The sequence below is a fragment of the Aquila chrysaetos genome, chromosome 1, assembly GCF_900496995.4.
Source record: "Aquila chrysaetos chrysaetos chromosome 1, bAquChr1.4, whole genome shotgun sequence".
Taxonomy (NCBI): Eukaryota; Metazoa; Chordata; class Aves; order Accipitriformes; family Accipitridae; genus Aquila; species Aquila chrysaetos.
Genome location: NC_044004.1, coordinates 37,352,325 through 37,379,233, shown reverse-complemented (window position 1 = coordinate 37,379,233; position 26,909 = coordinate 37,352,325). Strand labels below are relative to the sequence as shown.

General features: G+C 39.1%; 1 protein-coding gene and 1 long non-coding RNA gene across 6 annotated transcripts in view; one reads left to right on the top strand and one right to left on the bottom strand.

Annotated features, from left to right (window-relative positions):
* Positions 1-26,909, bottom strand: part of DCTD (dCMP deaminase) — a 63,364-nt gene that overhangs the window by 26,663 nt on the left and 9,792 nt on the right. The window contains exon 2 of one of the 5 annotated variants that reach the window (XM_030042172.2): positions 19,586-19,688. The exons of the other annotated variants lie outside the window; for them this stretch is intronic. The gene's annotated coding sequence lies outside the window, so the exon portion shown is untranslated. The remainder of the gene's footprint in view (positions 1-19,585; positions 19,689-26,909) is intronic. 5 annotated transcript variants of the gene reach the window in all.
* LOC115353300 overlaps positions 1-26,909 on the top strand; it is a 32,191-nt gene that overhangs the window by 4,848 nt on the left and 434 nt on the right. The window contains exon 2 of the long non-coding RNA XR_003927543.1: positions 13,069-13,194. This is a non-coding gene — a long non-coding RNA (uncharacterized LOC115353300). The remainder of the gene's footprint in view (positions 1-13,068; positions 13,195-26,909) is intronic.

The window sequence follows — 26,909 nt, the reverse complement described above, 5'->3', positions numbered from 1 at the left end:
TCAATATATTCTCCGGCTAGACTTGTTCTTTCTGTATATAATTTGCTGATGCTTTCTCTGTTTTTTTTTTTTTGTTTTTTTTTTAATGTTAATCTATGCCTCTGACCAGTCCTCTACTTTTGAAAATCCTTGTTCCATTCATACCTGCCCTTGCATCCAAATTCCCTGTTTTATGCAAGCTAGTACAACTGACAGGACAAAGACAGGTGCTAGAAAAATAGAAGATATTGCATGTGATCTTTTCTCCTATCTCCATCCAGAACTGGAAATCCCAGATAATCTTGCTAAGTTGTCCTTTGGAAAGTAAACTGAGACATAAAGTCTCAGGCTGCAAGTCTTCTGGCAACTCTAGTGTTTTCTTCTAAAATATGAATTACCTTCTTTGCCCACCCATACGAGTCAATCACAGCTATTCCCTAATTAGAAGTGAGAAATTAATTTTCTGCTTTCAGTATAAAATTTCAGTTTCTTGGCATGCTGCTTCTGTACTCAGCACCTGCCTACATACTTCACAGCTTTCTATTTCTTCTGTTACCTTCCCCTTATTTTTCAAGGCTATTTTTAATATCTAAGAAGATTATTTTCTATTTCTATCCCTTCTGATTTGGCATGGTTTTCCTATCATGATCCAGTACCTTTTCACATTACTTCCATGAACGTGCCCTAAGTCCCAAAATCTGTTGCAGTGTATCAACTTGGAAAAACTCCAAATGGGCAAAAACATTACCTGTAATCACTACATCAGACACATTCTGAAGAAAGAAACCCTTACTCTTCCATCGCATACAAATAATCTTGAATACATGTATCCCTTCATATCTGGGCAACTAGTTTGCTCTTTGTAGTCTTTTTTTTTTTTCTTCTGATATAGATTCCTTTTATGCTTTAACCTCAGTGGAGTTTCTCTCCAAGTTTCTTCTTGTTCCTTTCAGATTTTTCTTTGTTTATGATAAGCTTTAGATTTCTTCTATAGAGGATTTTCCTATTTTTATGTATAATTTCCTGTCATTTATCTTAGCTGTATCTTTAGATTTTGTTATTATGGTGTGATAATACTTAAATCTTCATAAAAGAGCTGCTATACAGAATAATTTTCTTACATCTTTAGATGGGATTTAGCATGGAAGGTTTTAAGTAAATGTACTAAATCCATTCTGTGATAAGAGATGAATTACCCTTTCAGCTAACCTGTGGACTGGGGTAAAAAAAATAAAAAGACAAGTATTTCAGGATTCTTAGATACATCGCTTTAGCTAGCAAAATTAAACTAAGTTAAAAGAAACAGAAAGAACTGCTGCAATCACCCTGGTTTTGTCCTGTATCTCTTGCCAATATTCCCGTTTCTCCAAATACCCGTTAGCACCAAAGGCATTTTCCTTCCTCAGTAATAACTGCTCCATTCCTAGGACATAGCACCAAGAGAACTGTGAAACAGGAGGCATGAAGCCTTCATTTTGTAACTTCCTGAGCGTTAGCTTGGCAGCAGGGCAGAAGGAACTCAGGTGCCACTATCATATGTGACAATCTCTTCCGACTAAGTTCTGGCTGTTTCCTAAACTCCTTGAACTAATTACAGAAGAGCAGCTAACAGCCACGCTGCTTTAACTTATCAATAATGAAAAGTGAGCTGGAGCTGTCAGGAAATACATTTGACATCCCAACTTCGAAGAACAGGAACTCTGTGCTCCCTCTGTGGATATGAGGGGAAATATAATCATTAGTAAACCTAATTTATTTCATAAGCAGAGTTGGCAGTGTGATTTGTTTTCAAGATTTCCTGGCACTCTCTTATTATGAGATTCTGCTTTTAGTTGTCTACATCAGACAAACATGATTTGTTCAGGCTGAAATAACCCAAGCTGAGCATTTGCTTCTACTAAGATTATATTTTATCTTTCAGGTTGTATCCATATTTTTTATGCTATTGTAACTTTAAAACCATTATAAATAAAAGCATATTCACATTAGGAAGGTGTTGACTCAGATGGCAAAGACAGTATATGGTAAATGAGGAATTCTAGCATGGAGCCACAGCACCTTTATGCTATAGAAAAGAGATGATTAGGTAAAGAAAGCAAAGAGCAGGATGTGACCTTTGAAGCAAGAATCACTAAGGAATTCAAAGGTGGATGGGCTACAGATTGTGGAAGGGAAGACAGACATTAGGTAGGTATTTCCAAATATTATTTCTCTGAATACAACAGAATACTACTAGGGTTCAAAGTACCGAAGAAAAAATGTCTTTTGAGGCCATCCTTCACAGCAGCATAGGGAGATAAAGAAATTAAGTAACTGAGGAAGCAAAAGGGAACTGAAATGTGATATTCTTCATTTACAGGAAAGTAAACTGAAAAACTTCCTATTACTTCTACAAAAATTCAGTGGGTTCTGTAGGGACAGTAACAAGGAGAATTCTGAATCTCTCCACTGGTATATATGTCCTCTGGGGTGAGCATTTTTCCACAGAAAATGAATGTCTTACACAAGAAAAATAAGAAATGAGCCAAAAATCATAAGAATTTTATGAGCTTTGTGAAAACTGGCTACTCTTGTTGGTACAACTTTTTAGGATAAAAATGTTTCCATGCAAAGAGTTTGTTAAATTGACTTTAACGGTTTTTTAAAGGATTAGAGAACAGAGGATTCTTGTTGGGAGACATTATATGGGTCATTTTGTTTGTGCATTTTGTGTTAGAAAATTCTTCAAGATTCTGAACAGCACTTCAGCTGATCTGCAGTATGAGAACCTGAAATTAGCTAGCACAATGGAATCAGTATCAAGTAGTATTTTGTCTCTGAAAGAAATTCAGTCTGACAGAGAAGAGTAAGAGCAGTGTAAGGAAACCAAGAACCTGGCTAAAAAGCTGGATACAGAAATTCCCTGTAAAGCGGTACAAATTAGTTGATGTCACCAGAGCAAGAAAACCATAGTGACAGAATAAAATGTTATCCAGGTTCCAGAATACTTTATTATCACCACCTTAGGTCACTAAGCTTCACAAGCTATATCCATCAAGTTTGATAGCAGTATATATACTCACAGCTGAAGCTAGGTGCAGTGCTTTAATGTACTAACGATTTACATTAAGACACCTGGGTTCAAAGTCAGTTTATGACAAGAACAAAATGGGTTTGTTGGTCTCAGCCTGCTCTCTAGTGGACAATTGCACATAAACCCAGTCCTGAGAAGAATCCCAAGAATTAGATTTGTTGGCCAAGACATATGGTGAAATTCATATTCTCTGAACAACATTATTAAAAATAAAATTAAACTGCATATCTGTGCTTTCTGTGCTATTCTGAAACTGTAAGATGAGACATTTCCGTCAGCATCTCTTAAATAAATACTGTATGCAGTATTCTTGTTACCAGGATTTGAAAGGATACAACAGAAGGGGAAACAATACAATGGAAGGCAGCAAAGGCAATTAGATGCTTCCATGTTAGGGGAAAATGAAGATAAAATGACATACTGCCATAACAGACATACATAATGTTTATGACTAGGTAAAATATTTGTCTTTATTCTTTTTCATAATACAAGACACTGAGAAACAAAAAAATTGACACACATAATAATGATAAAAGGAAATATTTTCTTGATGCATAATTAACCTGTAAACTCATGTCTGAAAGACATCTTAGAGACGAACTAAATAGGACTTAAGAAAAGATTGTGCTTTTTTATATGAATAATAAGAATAGCAAGAGTTGTTAGATAGTATTAAAATGTGTGAGGGATATAAACTCTCATGATTCAAGATATAAAACAAACATAAATTGCCTAGAGCACGGGAAGAAACTACACCCCCAGATGTTTTATTTCATTAGTGTATCCCATACAATGGTTACATTCACTTCAGCAGGCAGGCAGTAGAATGCTGGAGTCTTAGATTTGTGTAGTCTGTGGTATTTCCTATGCTTCCAAGATAAATTCCTTAGTGACTCATTTGCAGAAATCAGCTGTAAAAAATAGTCTGGAACTCTGACCCCATTTCAGGTTATTCCCCTTTACATTGCTTAGCCTTTTATTAGTCAAGAGAACAATACGCATTGATATCCAGGCATTTACAGTTACAATCATATGCCAACTACAGAGGCAAAGTAAAAATTTTATTGGGTTAAAGTATCTTTTCAAAGCTTTTTTCAAAATATAAAAAAAATGTTATCACTAGCTTATAATTGACCATTACATATTATATTTATATGTTACATAGTAACATATATGTACACTATATTAACACATTTTTTTATGGTCTTGTGCTCTGTCCTCGTCTAAGCTGACCATTCCATTATTTTTCATCATGTTATCTACCTCACTTACTTGCAGGAATGTTTCAACACTTCTGCGTTTTACAAGCCTACAATTAAAGTTCAAGATAAATTTAAAATTCAATTCCTATCCAAATAAAGTTCACCTCATGGAGTAGCTACTGTTTACCGTGTTTAGAATGCTATATTTCTAGATTTTACATAATAAATAAAAAAAAAAGCAGTCTCTTTTTCAGTCTCTCAATGTCAGAGCAGCCTCTCTGACATTATTCTGATTCCAAATTTAGAGAATCATCACTTTTTATAAGAAAATATTTTACCCTCTATTTTGCAAAGAAATGCAACTCCATATATACTATAAAGTGCAATTTATCAAACATTAATTTCCATTGCTCTCTCAGCTACTAATTATACTACTAGTTTATCAAAGCTCTTCGTTCTATGGTGCTTTCATAATTACCACTTCTGATTATTTTATTTCCAGTCTTCTGATAGTTGATGGTTTACTTAAAGGTTAAGCCAGTAAATCCTAGTGTGAAAATGTGAGTTACTGTTTAGAGAAAAATATTTTTTCTAGACTTTGTAGATAGATAAAAAGTGAATTTTAACTACTGTTAAAAAGTGAACTAAGTGACTCTGAAAGCCTCTAAAATCACAAGGCGAATAAAGCCAAGTCTTAATTTATTGGGGAAGGGAGCTGACTCATAAATTCTGCTTATGTGAAGATGACAATATGCTTCCATGAGTAAATTCTTACTCCAAAATTATGTATTTATGGAATAACTTGACAAGTGTAATTTCCTTGAAGATAAAAAAATAATTAGAAATGTTAAATAGGACCTAAATTTATCAAGCGTAATGCAGAGGAATGAAACAGCTAAGACTCATATAACTTCAAAAGACTTTGAATTATGCATTTAAATTCAGACTTGTGGCATGAACTAAGATAATTACCAGGAAAATAGCAGCTTTTGCAGTCAATAACAGACATTGGATTGAGTTTGTCAATTTTTCTGAGCTGACAAATGAAAGATGATGGCTGCTGAAATGAGCTGCAGATTATATGAGAACTACTATGGTCCGTAAGAGCTAATGCTTTTATTCTCAAAGCCTGAAGCTGTAAGAAATATTAATAAAGCTATTTATATTTAGCTAGTTGTAGTGCATCAGGTACCCAGTAAAGAAAGGTTTCTTGATGTAGTCTTCTGTTTCTACTTGGCATCAAACACAGCTTTCTAAAAATGTTTTTCTGCTCTATTCTCCTGATAATTCAACAGCAGTAGGACCAAGAAAACCCTGTCAGAAGTATCGACTGCTTGCACAGAATTTCTGTTGTACTCATGACCACCCGCTGGCAAATACTAATGCACAGAACAAAAATAAGTAAGATAGCTATAGCTCCAAATGGATAGTGCTGGAAATAGGATATAGCAAGTGTACTGGGAAAGGAGAAATCCCACCCATAATAGTGATGTCTCACTGCTAGAGGACAAATAAATAAAAAACAGTATTTATGCTATGCAAGATCTTAATCTTTATTTGTGACCTTACAAAAGAGCTTAAAATCCTTTACTTTCTGCAGAGCAGACATCTGTGCATACTAAAGGAGGAACATACTGTAACCATGACTATATATTCCAGGGATATAAACCACTGAATGTGACAGCTCAGGATCAGCCAAAGCTGATCAAAGCCTCAGGAATCTTATCTCCCCAACTTCTGTGGGAGCCCACTGTGACAAGCTTATCTCTTTGATCCCAAATTTAGAATATGTCAGAATGGGTTAATCCTACATGTTTATTTTCACATTTGACAACTTTTTTTTTTTAAATTAAAGTGGTAGGCAGGACCCAAGCTTTTGATTTTCTCACTGGTTTCCACCACTTGGAAGGTGTCATGGCATGGAGAAAAGTTCTAACTTTTGGATTTCAGCTTTGAGCTGAAATCTTTTCAGCTTTTCCTCAGCTCTTCTTCAAAAGGTTTCTGAACTGGGTTGCAGAGAAACATGAGTAGTAACAGAACCTTAGAATAGAAGTCTGAAAAAGTACCATAGAAAGGAAGCGAGAATAATCCCAGTCTGTTATTATTTTTACACCTCATTATTTTGAAAAGACATTCATTTTGAATGCTGTAATTGAACTGTCTTAGCCATAATACAGATTTCCCAGACCAGATGGTCAGTTCCCCTGTACCCAAAGGTATGGTACACTTCAGACAAGCAGGCCATTGCCCTGAGCAATGGACCTTCCTATGAGCCTGACTGGTGGCCGAGTTACCCAAGGTATGCAAGGTCCCTTATGTGAGGTTGATGAGAGAAAAGCCCTACACTTTCCTTCTGCACAATCTCGTAATCATTCACTGCTACCGTCACGACTGACTTCTGCATAGACGCCTCAGTACTGAGCCATTCCCTTTGGTTCTGCTGACCCTATGTGTGCAAGAGTCATGAAACAGCTAGGTCACTGAACAGATATACCGTGAAGAGTTGTCCCTCTTGCTTTAGCAGGGAAGCTCGAGGCACATGCTACTATCTATAGCCTTACTGTGCAGAGCATCACTCTGATTACCATTGTCATTCCAGATATGGTGTCAGAGAAGTCCAGTCACTCCCCACTGCCATGTTCCCAAAATGTCAGTAAGAGTGCCACAAAAATACAAATACGGACAACTGTTCACCGAAACCGATAGCGGTATGAGGGAGAGAAGCACAGGGCAGCTGCATGAATTAATTATCTATAGGAGTAGGGGAAAAAGCAAGGGCAGGGAAGGACACAGAAAGTCCTAGAACAGCACATGCACATATCCCCCCATATCTCCCCACATTTTCATTTATTTGTTCTTTACAGACCGAGCTCTGAGGAAAGGAACCCTGCCAGGAATCTCCTTCAACATCTAGACTAGATCATCGTCAAGGAACAGCTAGGGGCTTATACCCAGGCACTTCTTCCCTACAGTTTTGTTTGAATTCAGAAGAGCGTAACAAAGTAAGAAAGAAGAATTTTGTTAAAAAAGCAAGGGGCAGCTCCAAGTCTCCACTCAGTACAGGCACCAAGGAACCTATTTAAGGATACTGCAGTAGAAATACATACTTTCTCTTAAGAAAGACTTCAGAAAGGGCAAAAGAAAGCTGGTGTAACTAACCAGCAGGGTAAGTGAGGTTGTTAGAAGCAAAAATACATCTTTGAAAATGCTGAGGTCATGTTCAAATGACACAAGAAGAAAGAGTTACAAACTCTGGCAGGTTAAATGTGAAAACATAAGGCGGCAGACCAAAAAGCATCTGAAGAATAACTAACAAAGGAATCAAAACTAATAATCCTTTTCTCTAAAAAACACATTAGGAGCAGGAAGTTTGCCAGAATCTGCAAGGCCAGTTCATTTTCAGGGCATAAAAGAGTACCCAGAGAAGACAAGGTCGTTGCAGAGAAGCTAAGTGAACTCTTTGCATTGGTGTTCACTGTGGAAGGAACAGGGAAGATTCCAAAACCAGAACCCTTCTTGGCGGGGGACTCATCTGAAGATCAGTCTGAAATTGACATTACTGTAGAAAAGATTATGGAATAAATATATAAAGTGAAAATCACCAGGACTGTATAGTATTCACTCCAAATTTCTAAAGGAACTCAAGGATGAAAGAGCTGAATTACTCACAGCAGGGTGTAACCTATTGCTTAAAATTGCCTTGCTTTTGGAAGGCAGCAGATGTGACATCAATTCTTTAAAAAGGTTCCAGAGAAAATCCGGGGAATGCTAGGAACGTAAGTCTGATGTGTACTGGGCAAATTACTAGAAACCATGCTAAGGAACAGAATTAGGGGACACCTGTATAGATCTGATTTATTTGGGAAGAGTTAGCATTCTATTGAGGAAAATACTGCTTTATAATTCTGAGAAAAGTTTTTCAAAGGAGCCAAAAAGGATATGGATAATATGGGGGTGATGATGTCAATACAGTCTACTTTGATTTCCAAGAGACTTGAGTTCAGGTTAGAATTAGGGCTTGCTAAACCAGAATGTCTGCAGGGATGGTAAGCCTGAAGGTAGAAAAAAGACCACCGAGGAAGTGCAAGGCAGGACTCTGGGGAGTTTATAGGGAGAATATTATGGGAGGGCATCCTAAGCATGTTCAGCCTGGCCTGACATTGGCCTTGGGGCAAGACTGAGGAAAAGTAGTTGGAAAGAGTGTGGCTCTTGTTCCCAGATGGAGGAAAAGGCCCAGAAAAGCAAAGACCTCTTACTGGTAAAATGAGACACTATTCACTATGTTATTCTTTTTAGTGCATTCAGATGTAGCTCAGTAAATAGGATTTTGCCAATACTAGTAAAAAGCCACAGACTCTGTAGTGACCTGACAGTGCAGTGTTTCAGGAGGTGTCTGGGCTTGTTGACCTGAGCTGATTTTAATTTGGGGTTTTTTTCAGTGTATTACAATTGTCTAGTGGTCAAGTGGGTATTGCCTAACTGGGTTGAGCTTGGTCTGTGGATACTTTATATGGTAAAATCCTAACTACCCCATTGTAACAGTGGCTCTTTACATTGAAAGAGGCTGTGTGGCAAATTTCAGACTTTAGCAATGAGAAGGATGCAGACTGTAGTAAGAAAACTCAAGCAGACCCCAAAACAGAGGGGAAAGAAACTCCTACTGCGAACATCAAACTCTTTCCAGCAGAGGACACAGGAGGCCAATGACTCATAACACCTCCATTTCTGATGCACTCTTTTTAAGGAAGATGGAAGTTGTCGACCTTAGGATACAGTGGGACATGCAGAAGGTGAGCAGAGCACCAGAGAAACTGAGTAGAAACGAAGTTTATATACAACAATTTTAACTGTATTGTTCATGTATTCTTTCTGTATTAATGGGGTAATTTGTACCAGTAGATTATTAAAACACTGACAGGACTAACACTACATTCTTACCTCTTCTTTTAAGGCACAATCCATTTAGCCCATAACAAGATTTGAATGTAACATGAATCCAGCCTCAGGCTAGGCTAGTCCTAAGAGCTAGGGTTAAGGTTTGAAAAACCAGAAAGCTTACAGGGGGGTGATGAGACTGATGGTAGAAAAGAGACTCCAAGGAAATGCAGGGCAGGTGTCCAGGAGATTCCCAGGGAGAACATTATACAAGGGGCCTTAAGCGTGCTACGAGGCTTCAGCCTAAGCCTAGTGTTAGCCTTTGACAAAGCTCAGAAAAGGTGGTTGAAGAGAGTGTGCTTCTTGATTCAACGTGGAAGAAAATGCCTAGAAAAGCAGAAAAGACCTATCACCGGTAAATTCCAAGACAATATCTGCTATATTACTCTTTTTAGAATCATAGAATCATTTAGGTTGGAAAAGACCTTTAAGATCATTGAGTCCAACCGTAAACCTAACACTGCCAAGTCCACCATTTGAACCCGGTGCATTTGAACCTGAGCTCTGGCTAGGCTATGATTAAGGTTTGTTTCAAGACAATCCTGACAGGGATGGTGGGACTGAGAGAACTGGAACTCCATGAGAGTAGACGGCAGGCCTTAAGTGGTTCCTCAGCGACAGCATTAGGCTAGGGGATCCTGAACCTATCTAAAGAGTGAGGGCTTAAAAAGGGAGGCTTCCTGCATGGATAAATAGTTGGTTAAAAGATAAAAAAAGAGACCATCAGAGTAAATGGTCAGTTTTCATAGTGGAGGAGGTCACAAGTGGAAATTCACAGTGGCCTGCCTGAGATATGTTCTTCAGCATATTCATAAGTTACTTTGAAATAGGAGCCAATAATGAGATGACAGTGTGTGCTGGTGATAGCATCAAATTAATGGTTAGTGGGACAAAGGTTTGTTATGAAGAACTGCTGCGGTCCCAGAGACCAGTCAAGTCCCTAAACATAAAATAGAAACTATGTCTCATCTTTGGAGGGAGTAAAAGAGAATATGCCAGGAAGGGTACCCACTGGTCCAAGATTATGTAGAGGAGATGTCAACTCTGTCACTTCACTATTTGGCCCCACAGTTATAACTATATCTAGTGTGCTTCAGGAGTCTTTGGGCTTCATGGTCCAAGAGATCAACTGCTGTGATGGACAATTACCAGGGGCCAGAACCCCTCAAGAAGCAATGGTAGGACATGTCAGCCAGTGTGGTAAAAGCATTAAGTCACATGAATGGCTGGAGAACCAGTCCTCTAAGCTAGAGTCTGAGGCTGACTACCAACTTCTGAAGTTGGCTGTAGTGGTCAAGTTTATGGGACCACGCTTTGCATATGGAACACAACTATGTTCTCTCTGTATGGAGAGTCACAAACTCAGACTTTGTTCTTTGATTTCATGCAGCCAAAGGAGAAGATGCTCACATTTTTCTGTTTATTTTTTGTCATTATTTAAAATCCGTATCAATTAATAAAGCACAAAAAAAATGAAGTATGAAGTATGTAAGGAAAAAAAAAAGTGTTGCTAACAAAAGTTTATATTGCCCTTAACGTGCCCACAAAATTTTCAGTGAAGTCAAAAGAACGGCATATGGCAAAAGTCTCAAATCAGACTTCTTTTCACCATGAATCCCTGTGGAATTCATAGGAGTTTCAGTGGCAAGGAATTTTAAAGGAATTCCAGTTCTAAATATATAACAGCCTAATAGGTTTGAACAGTAATTTTTCTCCTATCAAATTTAATGGGCACTTTTTAGATTTAATGTGTTTGTGACATTTTTGCGGACTCTTATTTCCTTTGTTGTCTTCACATTGCTACAGAGTCGCACCCCAGGGTACTTTATGAAACTGTAACTGATGTAAAAACTTGATTGGCAGATTTTGGTGTGTAAAATATATGTTTCATGACATTTTAAAGTATCTACTTTGCTCTCTATTAGGCTGTAGTTCTTTTCTGTTATGTGAAAATGTATTTTTGCATTGGGTACAGTACCAAATACATTGCTTGATGTACTGTCAGTAAAATGTTAAATATTGCTTATGGCATTATGACAGGTATCTAAAAATACAAGAGGAACATTTCTATTTTGGTAAACTGCCGAGACCTTCCATGCAAATAGAATTTTTAATATTTCGGTGTGAAGATTACCAAAATGGAAATCATGCATAACAAACTATCTTAATTTCTTTGAGGAAATGACAATAAAAGCAGACAAGAGTAAAGAAGTATACATTATTCACTTGGATTCCAAGGAAGCTTTTAATCCTGTACTAAATATATTATTAATGAATAGGATAAGAAGGCAAGGAAGTAATACTCAACTGGATAACAAACTGGCTTGCTTACAAAGTCAAGGAATGACCATAAATGTAAAAGGAAGATGACAAATGCAGCACCATAGAGCTTAGCATTAGATCTTCGTCATACTAATGAACTGGACAACTGACAGAGCTTCAAAGTGTGCAATTTGATGTGTCAGGAATACAGGTAACAGCTGGTCATGAACAGAAGGGAGGAAAATATAGTTCAAACTGAGTGGGAAAAAAGTGGATATGTATATGCCATAACAGTGAAAATTTAAAATGTATAAAAGTAAGCATAAGGAAATGAAAAAAATAACACAGATTATCCCCTAAAGTATGGGCTGTACTGAGCATGTCAGACTTGCAGTGTTCAATCCAAAGTTTAAAACATCAGGTAATTTGATAAATGATTGTACTAAATTATGTTCAAACCATTTGGTAAGAATGTAAAATACCACATAAATAGCCATTCAGTACCTGGCAGCAGCTAGAAAGGACAAAAATTGTATGCAGAAGATGAAGAATGCTAAATCCAGACTCATAGTACAAAGGAGTGTGAAAAGAATTGAAAACTACAATATTAGTTTGAATCTGTCCCAGGAAGGCAAAGATTAACAGTTCTTTCCATCAGTTTACTTGTTTGGCTGTCTTTGTGCAGTGAACTGGTAATGATGCCAGCAGACACAGTAGTGACTGACAGAATTGCAAAATGAATTTTTTTCTTTCTCTGCGAATCTTCCAGTTATTCTCAGAAAATCAGAAGGAGGTATACAGGTAGAGGACAGTATTTGTTGGAAGACTGCTGTGATACTGCTGGGAATAAAGAGGGATTTAGCACACCGTATTTCAAAAGTGCATATATTAAGCACTAAGTGATGTTCTTCATTGCTATACTCTTAACTAGTGCAGTATATGCTAAATTCATCACTGCTGTATATATCCTTGCACTTTGAGTGTTGCAGTGTGAGTTCCCCCCTCCCCGCAAAGGTGCATACTCAAGAACAGTGAGTGGAAGAACTGCTATTGCTACAAAATCCTTGATTTATGCAAATCCCATGGAGGTTTAGCCTCCCACCTGCCTTTTCAGTTTCCAAATGCAGCCTTTAGGAGAACCAATTAGACAAGATTAAGACAACAAGTGCAAGCTACACTTCACCACATCTGACCATACTCATTAGCATCAAGATGGCTTTTCTTTTGACAACAGCAGCTCACAAACAAACATTTCACTGAAGCTGAAGCAAAGAAGTAAGTGATGCTACTTGAAGAGCTCACAGAGGCACAAAGTCTACTCTGACTGAAAATACAAACCTGTAAGTGGCCAACTCAGTCCATAATTAGGGACTGTTTGTGGATTCCTACATCTTTGCTTCTGGGACTAATGCTTGCTCTTAGGCAGTTGTCTTTGTTGAACTGTGCTAGATGGTGATCTTGCTTTGTTATTCATACTTCAGTTACCTAGATTCCAGCAAAGCAGTGTGAAACCTGCAGCTCTCCAGAAGCTCAAACCCGTTACTCATCTTCTGAGAATCAGAGTCAATTCTGGACACATAAAACTCATTCTCCACTCTCCATATTGCTTTTTCATAGATTTGAAGTCTGAAAATCTGAGATCTCAGTATTCTGCAGGCTCAAGCCAAGCTAACTGGAAGCTAGAGGATGAAGAATGGGAGTTTATGGTTTGACACAGTTGCTTCTTTGTCAGCCTCCACCAGGGTAACATCTACCTGTATGACAAAATTCTGGAGGGACTGAGGGTAGGGGGAAGAAGAAAACATAGAATCAATTCTTGCAGAAAGAAAAGACTATCACACAGGGTCACTACCGTCTGTTTCATGTGCAAGACCAGCTAAACCATAAAACAGATCCCCCTACTCAACAAAGCAAAACCAAAAGACACCTATGTTTCCCCAGTATTCTTAGGGCAGAGGTTAAATGAGGATAGTCATCACACCTCATTATTGGAAGGCATTAGAACAATGAGATAATAAGTACAGCATAAGAAAATTAATGGAATGGAATGGAATGGAATGGAATGGAATGGAATAGAATAGAATAGAATAGAATAGAATAGAATAGAATAGAATAGAATAGAATAGATGTTTTTTCACAGTGAATTCTAACATTCACGACCTAGAGCAAAACAGCTGCCTTCCTACTGATGTCAGACACCTATGGAGAAAATAGGATTGAAAGCAGTGATTGTGGGGGATCCTTTCTGAGAGGTTTTTCTGCTGGGGATCAAGGTACTGAGAAGAAAATAAACCTTCTCCTTGCCCCATCTGAATCCTTCTCACAGCAAAGGGATGAACTAATCTCTGCCGTGCTGGCCTGTTCTGTGTTGGTCTTTGTAGATCCTCTACTTTAATCTTTCTAAGTCAGTATGGAAAGTGTTCATGGTTTTCTTTTATGATTCTCTTGAACTAGCCTATGGAGTTCTTGCTTAATTCTTAACATATCTCAGATATTTTCATCATCTTACTGGGTGACGGTAATATAAAGGCACTGTCAAACTCTCTGATGAATCTTAGATCTACACCTCATATCTAATATTTTCATAAAGAATTTTTACTCAAAGACATTCAGATATCCACCTTTGGTAGCTTTCCAGATTTTGTATCCACACATTAAGATGCAAATTTTCCCTACTCTCCCACCTTAAAGCAATCTCCTAATGCTTCTTTTCATAATATTGTCAGTTTCTGACTTTTGAATGCTCAGTTTTGCAATACTAATGACCATTTTTGGTAGAATATGCAAAATAGAGCAATCTGCTGTTAGCATGACTGGCATCAGTGGTATTATTCCTACTCTTTGTGAGTACAGTGATGAATACATATAGGCCCAATGCATTCAAGAATAGTTTCTTGGAATCCTGTTCTGGACAATTTTCGATTTAATTGTTTCTTTTACAAAGCTTTCAAGACATCCAGAATTTTTTTATAAGTCTTTCTAATAGGTTGGAAGAAATATAATAATGTTTTTAATAGGCATGTAGTGAATGAAGCTATGAAAATGAAATTAGGGTAGAAGCAGAAACGGAAGCAATCTTACTACTGTACTATAAAAAAAGGACTTATTGTGAGTTCCTTGCTTTATGTTACTATATGGAGAAGAATTAATATAATAAATGTACTTATTGGTAGCTCATTTATAACTAAATGGTCATCAGCTATGGTCTATATGGTGGTCTTGAAAATTGTATTTTATATTCTCTACATTTATGAACAATCTGTTTCATCCCCTCAAATCATAATTGACAAAAATGATGTTTCATCCATGATGTTTGCAATAAAAATAATATGGCTTCAGGCATCAACTGACAACATTATTTTCTGAGTACAGGGGAATCATTAATCTTGAGAGACAATCAACTGCTAAATCAATTACAAAAATATAGGGGCTTTCAGTTAGCTTTAATTGTTCATTATCACAAGAAATTCAAACACTTGGTGTAGCTGCCTAAGGCACCAGCTAAGTGAACCTATGATGAAGTTCCAATAGTTTCCATGAAAGGGAAGCTAAAATATTTGAGTAAATCTTATCTAGGAAAAAATTAATAGAGCACAGGTTGCCATACGCATCATAGCTACACCCAACCTCTATTAGCCTCCTCCATTTCTTAATTCCACTGAAATTTGAAGCACTGAAATGCAGTGGTAGGTCCTATTGATAGCATTTACAGTAATGGTTTTCCATAAAGCTGCCTCACTTTATTCTTGTGGTCCACCTCCCTCCCCTAGAAAAACCAAAACCAAAACCAAGAAACAAGCCAGAAATGTGAAGGAAGAAAGAATTAGCTGATGTGGATGGGGCATTACCAAATCCCTGTGAAGTCCATGGGCCATACCTCAGCCTGCTGTACAAGAAATTCTAGTTGCAAGCATTAGTGAAGGAATTTTTCCAAGTATTACAGCAAGTCACAATATTCCCTTTAGATTATCACTGACAGAATTTTAAAATATTTACATTATTTATCAGCTCTTGCATCTCTTCATCTAAACGTAAGCTGTAATCAATAAATCATCAATACCTCATTTCTTTATTCTGTGGGATCTAAATTATGCAGCTTTCCATTGTTTTTACATATTTATATATATATATGTGTGTGTGTGTGTGTGTGTGTATATATGTAATGCCCAGCCTTTCCAAACCCATCAGAAATAAACTTAATTCTAATCAATAAAGGTGCACCTATCATTTGGGAGCTGTGACTACTTCTATATACTGAGTAATGAATTTAAATAGCATAGGATAAAATGGCAGAAGTTGTTTATGCATTCCAACTCTGCAACCTTACAACTTTGTAGATGAATGGAACTAGGTCCAATGTTTAGGCAATGATTTTATTTTATTGTGAATTGTGGTCATGTGTCAGGAGAATCGAGAATGCTCAACATCTCAAACTCTATTTGACTGTAGACAAGACAGAATAGAGCAGAATAAAGTTAAATCTCTCTGAATTTCTTCAGTGGTTTTAAAAGGATAGAATTGTGGGATGCATTACTACTACAAACTATCTTCCTCCTCCTGATTTTGTAAGCTTTTAAGTGATTAATAAGGAATGGTAAAACTTAATACAAACAGAGTCTTTGGTTTTCAGTAAAATGCTTCCTTCAGGACAAGTGAGATGGTTAATGAAGCAACAGTAAATGCTGAAGATACAGGTTGGTGTACTTTCCTGTCCTGGTTTCAGCTGGGATAGAGTTAATTGTCTTCCTAGTAGCTGGTATAGTGCTATGTTTTGGGTTCAGTATGAGAAGAATGTTGATAACACACTGATGTTTTCAGTTGTTGCTAAGTAATGTTTAGTCTAAAGTCAAGGATTTTTCAGCTTCTCATGCCCAGCCAGCAAGAAAGCTGGAGGGGCACAAGAAGTTGGGAGGGGACACAGCCAGGGCAGCTGACCCAAACTGGCCAAAGGGGTATTCCATACCATGTGATGTCATGCCCAGTATATAAACTGGGGGGAGTGGGGGGGGGGGGATTGCCGCTCGGGGATTAACTGGGCATCGATTGGCAGGTGGTGAGCAATTGCACTGTGCATCATTTGTGCATTCCAATCTTTTTATTATTACTGCTGTCATTTTATTAGTGTTATCATTATCCTTATTAGTTTATTTTTTCTGTTCTAGTAAACCGTTCTTATCTCAACCCATGAGTTTTACTTTTTTTTCCCGATTTTCTCCCCCATCCCACTGCGTGGAGGGGAAGTGAGTGAGCGGCTGTGTGGTGCTTAGTTGCTGGCTGGGGTTAAACCACGACATTTCCGTAGTGGAAGTCATGTGGGGCTTGTAGTAGGCCTTAGGCTGGCTTTTTGAGTGCAGATCTACTTCACCCACAGACTTGAATGGAAGTTCAGTTTACTTAGGAATTTAACTAACTTTATTTCAAACCACAGGGAAAAAAAGCCTTTAAAACTTCTTACTATTACCCCCGAACTTATTTTAAAGGTGTCTTTTGATAAGAAAAACTAATCCATTAATCTGAATGACAATTATTACTGTTCTCAAAACTAAACCACTTAAAGAGTCTGGGAGTTCTTATGGAAAAGTTTAAAACTATTATACTTCAAATTAAATGTGAAGGTACTGCATATTGAGTTGCCTTTTTTTTTTCCTCCTATCATTTTTTAATTACTCGTACATTTGCATGAAAATAGGTTCTTTATTTCTTGAAAGCTCATCTGCTCCTGCTGCTTATTCTTCATTGAAGATGTCACATGCAAAGGGTTAGATCTTCAGGTGAGGTAGAAGCAACAGATGTGCTTAGAAGAAAGGAATTTTTTTTATGCAAATATTATTTTTAATAAAACAGAAGAGGATAAAAAGTGAAAATACATGCTCTGAAAGCAAAATTCCAATATCTCTTCCAGGAGGTACAGATGTCCCTCCAAATGAAAGTAATTTTGAACTTTAAAACTGAATATAGAACATGAAAATACAATATAAAACCCTACAGATTCACTAGATCACTGTTTACTCAAAAAAGCCCCCTAATTTGATAGTCATGCCCTTACTGTACAATAGGAAAACACAAGTCCCAGGCAGTCAGGTTCATTTAAGCCCTCAAAATAAGACACTTCCTATAAAAAAGTTTCTATTTATTTATGGTCCTTTCTGAAACAAATGGCTGATATCTACCTGAAGAGAGGCATTCGTATTGTAAAAATCAACCAGTCAAATGCTTATGCCTTAGTGTGGAGAAACCATGAGCAGCCAATACTGAATGAACACGAACTATGAACTACCTATTGGCTCCTCCATGTGCAGATCCAGCTGAAACACAGCGATGCAACATTTTGAGGGAGTTTGCACCACTATGTGCCTGTGTTTTCAAAGAGAACTGAAGGTATTTAACACCATACTTAATATACGACCCCCGCTTCTATTTCTCAATAATGTAGCTTGATTCCAGCTGCCAACACAATTGAGTACATGAAAATAGTAATGAGAGCCTGGGCTGTATTAGAAGTACGAGAAAAGCCATCAAAGACTCACACATTAAAACAAAACTGTTCTGCTTTAAAAGAGCTATTGTGCTCTACCAAATTTTATTGAAGATTAACTGGTCTTCAGATAGCTCTGCCCAGTTAGGTAATAAATGTGGTGGTTATGTTTGACAATCATTGCAATTGCTTGCAGCCTATCTGGGAAGCATCCTGAAGTTCATCACACTCCGGGCACCAGGTTGGTGATGACAGTAAATGAGCTGTTATTCATCAGGTATTCCAAAACTGTACACAAAAATTTGGCTGTGTAGATAATGTTTTGGAATGACAAAATGGCGCTAATGATTTCCATGGTCAAATCCCCAGTAAATGTAGGGTAAACTAGAGGCAGTGCTGCCTCTCTGCTGAAAGGGGGCACCACTTGATAACGGAAGGGGAAGGGGAAGGTAGGGGGAAAGGGAAGGAAGGGAAGGGGAAGGGGAAGGGGAAGGAGGGTAGGATTTATAACATGAGTCCTACTAAGAAAAATACAGCTCTGTCAAAGCTCCAGAAGTGGCATTTGACCTCATTTCTGCTGGTACAGAAAATGCCACAGAGGCAGAAGCAAGGCCCAGAGAGTGTTTTACCTGCAGCCAGGAAAAATTTACAGTGCACTCAGATAGTCAGATTCAAATCTGCAATACAAATGAATTGCTACTAATAAAAACAAAGCACAGAGTCCCCTTTACATTGTTTTATCCTGTTTAAAAGACAAACATTTGCACACTGCAAGCCTCAAATGGATAAAAGCTACCATGAGAACTTATAAGCCATCTGCTAGCTTCCTAATGAAGCCAGTAACTATTATTGTTTACAGTTGAACACCGGGGGTCATGTGTATTTGCTGTAATGAAAGAATCAATGCATCACTGCAGATGCTAAAAGAGAACTTTTTTTTCCAGACGGCTAATTATAAATACAATAAAATAGCAAATTAAAAAAAATCTGTTCATCTCCATAGAGAAATAGTGCTTGGCACACCAAATACAAAATGCAGCACTGTTGTGTTTTCTAGTAGTCTCCACTTGACAGACTCGGCTTACAGAAACAGAATCACAAAAAGTCACTCTTCAATACTTAACAAATAGCTGATCACCAAGGAATGTTTAGCCCCTAATTCTCTAATCTTTACAAACCTCCTACAATATTTAATTGTATTGTTTATCTGAATGTAATGATGAAGTGTGCATGAGCAGGTATCTCTGTTGCTGTTTCACTCTGTTTCTCTTGCTTTAAGAAGACACCATGACATATGAAAACTTGGCTCAGTTGAGCTATTAAAAACATCCTGAGGTTTCTTGGATTTTTCAAAATGTTGGCTGAACAGAAACTGATACACAGCAGTGATACAATTGATTTCTGGCTTACTATTTCATCAGTCAAACAAAAATACACTTACAAAACTACACAAAAACTTACACAGTAATATTAATTCCCAACATTTAGCAAAAACAAAGAATGATAAATAATTGGGCCTTTGTACCTGATGGAATTCTTAAATTCACTGAAAACGAGCCATTCATTTTGAAATCTTGTTAATGGCCTTTATTTGCTGTAAAAAAAAAAGTATCTTAATTTCAGGAAATTTCCTAGAGCTTGTGAGTCAAGAGAGCTTACTTGCTTTGCTGAGTTGAAACACTGCAAATGATTCCTCACTGTCCTCTGATACCATCAGGGCCATGGCACAGCCTTCTTGCAGCTCGTACTCTCCTCACTCCACCTACAGCATACGCAGAGGTACCTATCAATCATATGGCTAAAATGCAGTATAACATCGTAGGTACACAGGTTGCAGTGGACAGGAAAGCTGTATTATTGTAGGCAACAAATCTGTAAACCCATAGGAAAGAAAGGGAACAAGCAATATTCCTCTTTTACAATAATACTTGTAGGAGGTTGTACTCAAGGCAGAAATAAAGCAAGCTGTCAGCGGGAGAATACTGCTTTTTTATTAATTTTGTCTTCATCTTGTAGTGATGGCCAGGGAGAGCTAACACCAGGTAGACCAGAGTGGGCAGAGTTCATTAGTGAGGTCAGAGAGCCCAGAGGAGCATCCCTGGGAGATACCTATTAAGTCTAATGCTTGGCTCCCCTGCCGCAGCCTGCCGCTGAGGCTCCTGCACGTCACCCGTCCCCTGCTCCCAGCCCCAGACACCCGCTTTGTTGGATGTGACCGACTGCATGTGGTGCAGGGGCTGGGATCACGAAGGACGGGCCCCACTGCAACCCTTTGCTGCGGCCCCCTCCTCGTCTGATGGCCGCACACCCGCGGCCAGCATGCACGGGCAAACGTGTTGCGCGAACCACCGCACGTCTTCCTGAGGAATGCACGTACCACGAGCGAGCGGCCCGAGATGTTGGGTAAAGAGAAGATGGAGGGACCTGCTTAGCATCCAAAGCTTTGCTTTGCTTTGCTTTGCTTTGCTTTGCTTTGCTTTGCTTTGCTTTGCTTTGCTTTGGCAGACCTGGCTGGACCACTCCAGAGAAAATCAGCGAAAGAGCCGAGTGACTGGAGTACAGAAGAGGATGAGGAGAATAATTTAGTTTCAGTTCCTACTCTGACAACGTTTCCATCTTTGTGGACTTAAGTGAATAACTTAATTTATATGTCTTAATTCTCTGTTTCATAAAATGTCTGAGATAATACTTTCTTCACTAAACCACAGGCAAATGTGTATGAATATACTTGCTTCCCCAAATTACAGGGGAGTTGCAAGAATTAATTAGTTAATGTTTGCAAAGTGCTTTGAAGGCAGAAAGCACTCTATAAATGCTAATTATTAAATCAAAGGTTTATCTGACTTTATTACTAAACCACTAATAAAATAAGTTACATAGCTGTTGCAGGTTGGAAAAGGCACTTTTACTGTCTAAAAGATATAAAGGTTTTAATTAGCAAATGTTTTGAAAGCGCTTTGCTGAGGAAAAAAATGCTAACTGTTAATAAAGGCTTTCCCTAATGAAAACGGCTACAAAATATGAACTCCTGGATGCTCCTGCAACTTCTGCATATATTATCTAAAGTTTTGTCCCATGACAACAATATTTTTATTTGAGGCACAATTTTTGTAATTTTGATGAAAAAAATCGTGGTTATGTTTGTCAGATAAATGTTCAGATGCAGCAAGAGATTAAAGGTATCATTCTTAGCAGAGAATAGCAAAACCTAATGTATTGTCAAATTATACATATATACACATACCCTTATTTTTGCTATTTAACTTAAACTTGTATTTTGCTAAGCTTCCAAGCTTCTGCTAATTTACAAGGTTCATCTCTTCCAAATGCTCTACTGTACCTGCACATATGTGACCTCTTACCCACACGTTATCTTAAGTCTAAGCATGCAAACAGATTTTAATGTTATGCATAGGCAGTTAGAAAAACTGAATTCTGAAGGTGCCTCAAGCTTCTGAAACACTGTGGATCTTTAGGTTTGCATAGTTTCATCCTGCCAGGAGAAACCTTTTGTTCACCTGTTTGTGACACTTGTTTCCCCTCTGGATTTAATAATATAAACCTGGGTATAATAATAGGAACATGTTGATTTACTAATATGAGTATAATAATAAATGTATTAACATAATTGGTTCTGATTCATCCCCATCCTCCATACATTTTAGACATAAACTTGCTTTTAGAGCCTTCCAGAGTCATATCATTCTAATTTCAAAATTATCAGATGGTAATCAGTATTTCTCAAGTGCCAAGGCTAGTGGTTTGAAATGAAGTTTGAAAGTAGACCTCGATATGCTTAATACCTGTTGTAATGTCTGCCTGTGGCTGTAGAAAACATGAAACCTTGAGCAATAAGAGAAGTCCTATTAATCTGCTTTGCTGAGAGGGGAGAGGCATGCCAGCATTCTCCCTACTTAAAACTGTGCTGATGGCAGGAGGATGAGGATGCAGTCAGCCAGGCCTGCTCAGTGAAGCAATGCACCCCGGCTGCGGAGGCAGAAGCAACCCGTTTCCACGGTCCAGGAGACAAAATACCTTGTGCTGTCCTTAGTGCTCCCAGCAGGAAGGAGAGGTCCAGGTGTTGCTCCCACAGAAACCAAAGGGGTCTGCTGCTTTCCGATGTCACAGACCGGTGGCTCCAAAAGGTCCCTCTGAAACACCCCCGGGGGGGAGGTGGTAGTATGTGTTCATTAATTTGAGCCATAAATCACAATTTCGTATGGCAGGAAAATGTCCAGAAGATGATATGCTATAGCAAGGGGTTATGTCCGTTTCTGTGCTCTTACCATAGCTCTTCCAGGCAGATGGGGAGAGTCAGAGCAGCAGCAGGAGTGATAAACCTTTATCACTGTATCGATTTGTCAAGCTGTCCCTGAAGGAAAGATGACTGAGATTTTTTGGAAAGGGGACAGGGTTCAGGGCTGAGGACAGGAAGGGCTGTCTAGGAATAGATGGGAAATGAAATGTGTTCAGGAGACTTGTTAAAATGTCGAAGGGGTCCTTAGCAGGAGAAACTCAAGATTACTCAATGGCCAGGGTTTTTTGAGCATGTTTTCTTGGGTTGCAAATTTACCTTATAAAAACACAATTATTATAACTTTATGAAACAATTCCAGACTAACTAATAAACGGATAGTAAAATTATTTTGTAGTTAGTCTAAAATTACACATTGTGAAATAAGGTACCAATGACACAAAGCAAGAGCAGCAGTGCTGAAGTAAGGTCTTGAATGGTATTTTTGTTGTTATAACTATTAGCCCTTATTTTTTAAAAATTATAGGAAATTGTGTGGCCTTTCTGCAGAAAGTTTATGGATTTTAAGATTAATGGATTGTATTAAGATTAGACTAAAAATTGTGACAAAATAAAAATAAACCCTTTTCTATCTTTAATGCTACATTAATTAAATCAAAATGGAGCCTGGTAAATTAAAGTTATAACACAAGTCCTTGTTTGGAAAAACTTAAAATGTATGTGTGAGAGACTGAAGGAGTTAATGTCTCAAACACTGTGGTGGGGCAAGTTCTGCATAACAAGTAACTCTGCCTAGCAAGGAACCCCAGGTGAAAACAAGCCAGACCAGCACCCATCAGCAACAGGCCGGGGGGGGGGGGCCGTGCGGGAGGGTGCACAGCTCCCTGTTCTGATAATGCTGTTTTGATGTGCTGAGCAGGGCAGCTCACCATGTATGGCCAAAGATGACGGCTGCAGGGAAGGGGAAGCTACTCCCCAAACGACCCCCAAGCCCACGGCCCAAAGGCTACCTAATTAGTCTAATGAGTTTGAGTGCCTGCCCAAAGGAGGGGCAAGGATGATAAAAGGACACAAGCTGAAGCCCCATGGGCGCAAGCCCACTGGAACTGGATCCCTCGGTTGACTGGACCAATGCTGGGTCCAGGACTGGTGAAATCTTTCTCTTTTTTCTCTCTCTTTTTTTTTTACCCTAATCCCTACATCTCATCCCTTTAGATGTAAGCCGTTGACCAAGTCTGGGACTAGGAGTAGATACAGCTGCCCCTGGGCTCCTCTCTGAGAAGAAGTCTAGAAGGCAAGGGGGTCCACTCTGAACCTCGTGATTCAACGGGAGGGATCTCCTTACTGTCCTCCCTGAACTGATTCCCAGATAAGCAAGGCCTGTAGTGTATGTTTGGTCATGTACGGTTAGCACACGTTACACTGTTTACTGACGTAGTTTCAGGCCAATTTTTGTTGTGAGCAAATAAAAATTGAGTTTTGTGAGTGAAAGGATCCCTGGTGTCATTTCACCTTAACCCTGACCTGGGAATCAGCAAACCTGAGTCATCGTCCTGAGAAATTGGGATGTGACAGTATGTCAACTCCCATAGAATAATTTTGATGGCCTCAGAGCTCAAAAAGACAGGTCTACCTTCAGTCCTGTATTTTGACTTTGTGTAGTTCAGCTTTTCACATTCTGCTATCACCAGTGGTATTGGTCCATTCACAGATGGTAACAACAGAATTAGAAATAATGCAGAAGAAAGCAGACATGCTCAAGAAATACTTCTGTCTTGTAGCTGGTGAAAAGGCACATTAAGTATTAAAAAATGATGCTGATAAAATACTTCCTGCTCTGACAGTAAATTGTGAAAAAACAGGTGTGATGGCACTGGGACAGGCATTAGAGCTTTGGAGTATGATGGTGAAAAGTAAACAATATGGGTTTCAATAGGAAAAAACAAAATCATGTATCCGGGAAACAAGTATACAGGTTATCTTTAGGGGACGGTGGCCTTAGTCCTGGGAATCCCAGTCACAGAAGAGCTTAGGTTACAGTAGCAATCCTTGGACACAAGACCCAGTGAGGTGCTGTGGCAGAAGGAGTTAAATCTAATCTATGACCAAAAAACTGTGGAAATTATAGAAGTGGATAGATGCCACATATCCCTATATTTGGCATTAGTGTGACTATTGCTGGGGAGTTAGTTCTATTTCTGATATTTCAAACTGAAGAAAGATCTCCTTTAATTGCAGTGGAGTCAGAGAAGAGAAATGAAAATGATAAAGGGACAGGAAAGTGAGCTTTATAGTGAAAACTTACCAAAGAGGAGATTAAGAAGTGATTTGTTCATATTATACACATTTGCAAAATAGAAATAGCAGTTTCCACTTGTGCAAGATTAAATTTAAACACATCTGATAAAATACAAGAGTGAAGAATTCTGACGTGGAAATGTTTACCTCTTTTCTATAGCTATACTTAATTCTGCTATGTGTAGAGCACCAAAATTAAAATCCAATATTTGAAGAGGATCCAAAAATCACCTGCTTGACTTGCTTCAACCAAAAATTCAACAGTTACTAACATTTAGTTCTTTGGGTTTCCTGCAATCACTTGAAGGCAACCCTAAAAATTATTTTTTCTATTTGGTTTGGTATTCCATTATCCCTGCTCACTTTAGCAATGTAGTTTTCTTCTTACCTGCTTTCAAGAAAGTCTGCTTCTGTGACTTGTCCCAGAACAATCTGCTTATACAGGTACACAGATTAAAGATACGCGTAAGCCTAGCAACGCATTGAGACAATCTCACATCTCGGAAATCATGTGTAACAATCCATGTAGATTATATCCCAGTGCTGGTCAGGAAAAGCAAGGCTTCGCAGAGGTTAAGAAGCCCTGTCATACCCTGGAATTGACAGTTTGCCCTGTACCCAGCTAGATGGCATTTGGAATAGGGGATCATGTTAAAGATTTAAATCATTGGACTATGTCATGGTTTAACCCCAGCCAGCAAATAAGCACCACACAGCTGCTCTATCACTCCCCCTCCTCAACTGGACAGGGGAGAGAAAATACAACAAAAGGCTTGTGGGTCAAGATAAGGACAGGGAGAGATCACTCACCAATTACCATCACGGGCAAAACCAGATTCAACTTGGGGAAAAAATTAATTTATTACCAATCAAATCAGAGTATGATAATAAGAAATAAAACCAAATCTTAAAACACCTTCCCCCCACCCCTCCCTTCTTCCTGGGCACAACTTTACTCCTGAATTCTCTACCTCCTCCCCACCAGCGGTGCAGGGGGACGGGGAATGGGGGTTATGGTCAGTTCATCACACGTTGTCTCTGCCGCTCCCTCCTCCTCAGGGGGAGGACTCCTCACACTCTTCCCCTGCTCCAGCGTGGGGTCCCTCCCACAGGAGACAGTTCTCCACGAAATTCTCCAATGTGGGTCCTTCCCACGGGCTGCAGTTCTTCATGAACTGCTCCAGTGTGGGTCCCTTCCACGGGCTGTAGTCCGTCAGGAACAGACAGCTCCAGCGTGGGTCCCCCGCGGGGTCACAAGTCCTGCCAGAAAACCTGCTCCAGCGTGGGCTCCTGTCTCCACAGGGCCACAGCTCCTGCCAGGAGCCTGCTCCAGCATGGGCTTCCCACAGGGTCACAGCCTCCTTCGGGCATCCACCTGCTCCGGCGTGGGGTCCTCCATGGGCTGCAGGTGGATATCTGCTCCACCGTGGACCTCCATGGGCTGCAGGGGGACAGCCTGCCTCACCATGGTCTTCCCCATGGGCTGCAGGGGAATCTCTGCTCCGGTGCCTGGAGCATCTCCTCCCCCTCCTTCTTCACTGACCTTGGTGTCCGCAGGGTTGTTTCTCTTACATGTTCTCACTCCTCTCTCCAGCTGCAGTTGCAGCTGTGCAGGTTCCCCCCCCCCTCTTCTTAAATATGTTATCCCAGAGGCACTACCACCACCACTGATGGACACGGCCTTGGCCAGCGGCAGGTCCATCTTGGAGCCGGCTGGCATTGGTTCTGTTGGACATGGGGGAAGCTTCAAGCAGCTTCTCGCAGAAGCTCCGCCTGTAGCCCCCCCCGCTACGAAAACCTTGCCATGCAAACCCAATACAGACTAACAGGACTTCACTTGGTGCTGCAAAAGTATCAACTGTCAGGTAAAGCAGCAGAGAAAACAAAGTTTCGACATGCTCATTATGGGTTGTCTTTTATCCATTGCTGTTTGGCTTTGGGGTTTTTTGCTATTTCTTAGTTTTCTGCCGGTCCTTCAGTTCAGTATTTGACATTGTTTCAAAAAATATGACATGACAAGACATCATAATTATCCTGTCATGATGATTTGGTATATTTGAACATATGAATCCTCCGTAAATAAAGTGGAGGGATATGAAAAAGAATTTTAGCTCCGCAGTCTGGTTTAAGGCCTTTGATTTTACTTTGATTTGGAAATGTCATGGTTCGATGCAAGCTCACCAGAGTGAGTTTAATGGATTAGAATATGTTATTAAAATGAGATTGCTGGAGAAGTGTATTCCACAGATGTGGAATACTGAGAAGGGAGATTAAACAAAATGACTGGTGAAAGGCCTCCGCTGCAATTAAAGGCAGCGTACGCTACTTTTTCTTTCTTACCTTTCAGGATAAAGGGCAGGAGTAGCACTACAGGTTCACTACAACAGACAAGTTTTCTCTATTTTTAGCTTTTCTTCATTTATGTTGATA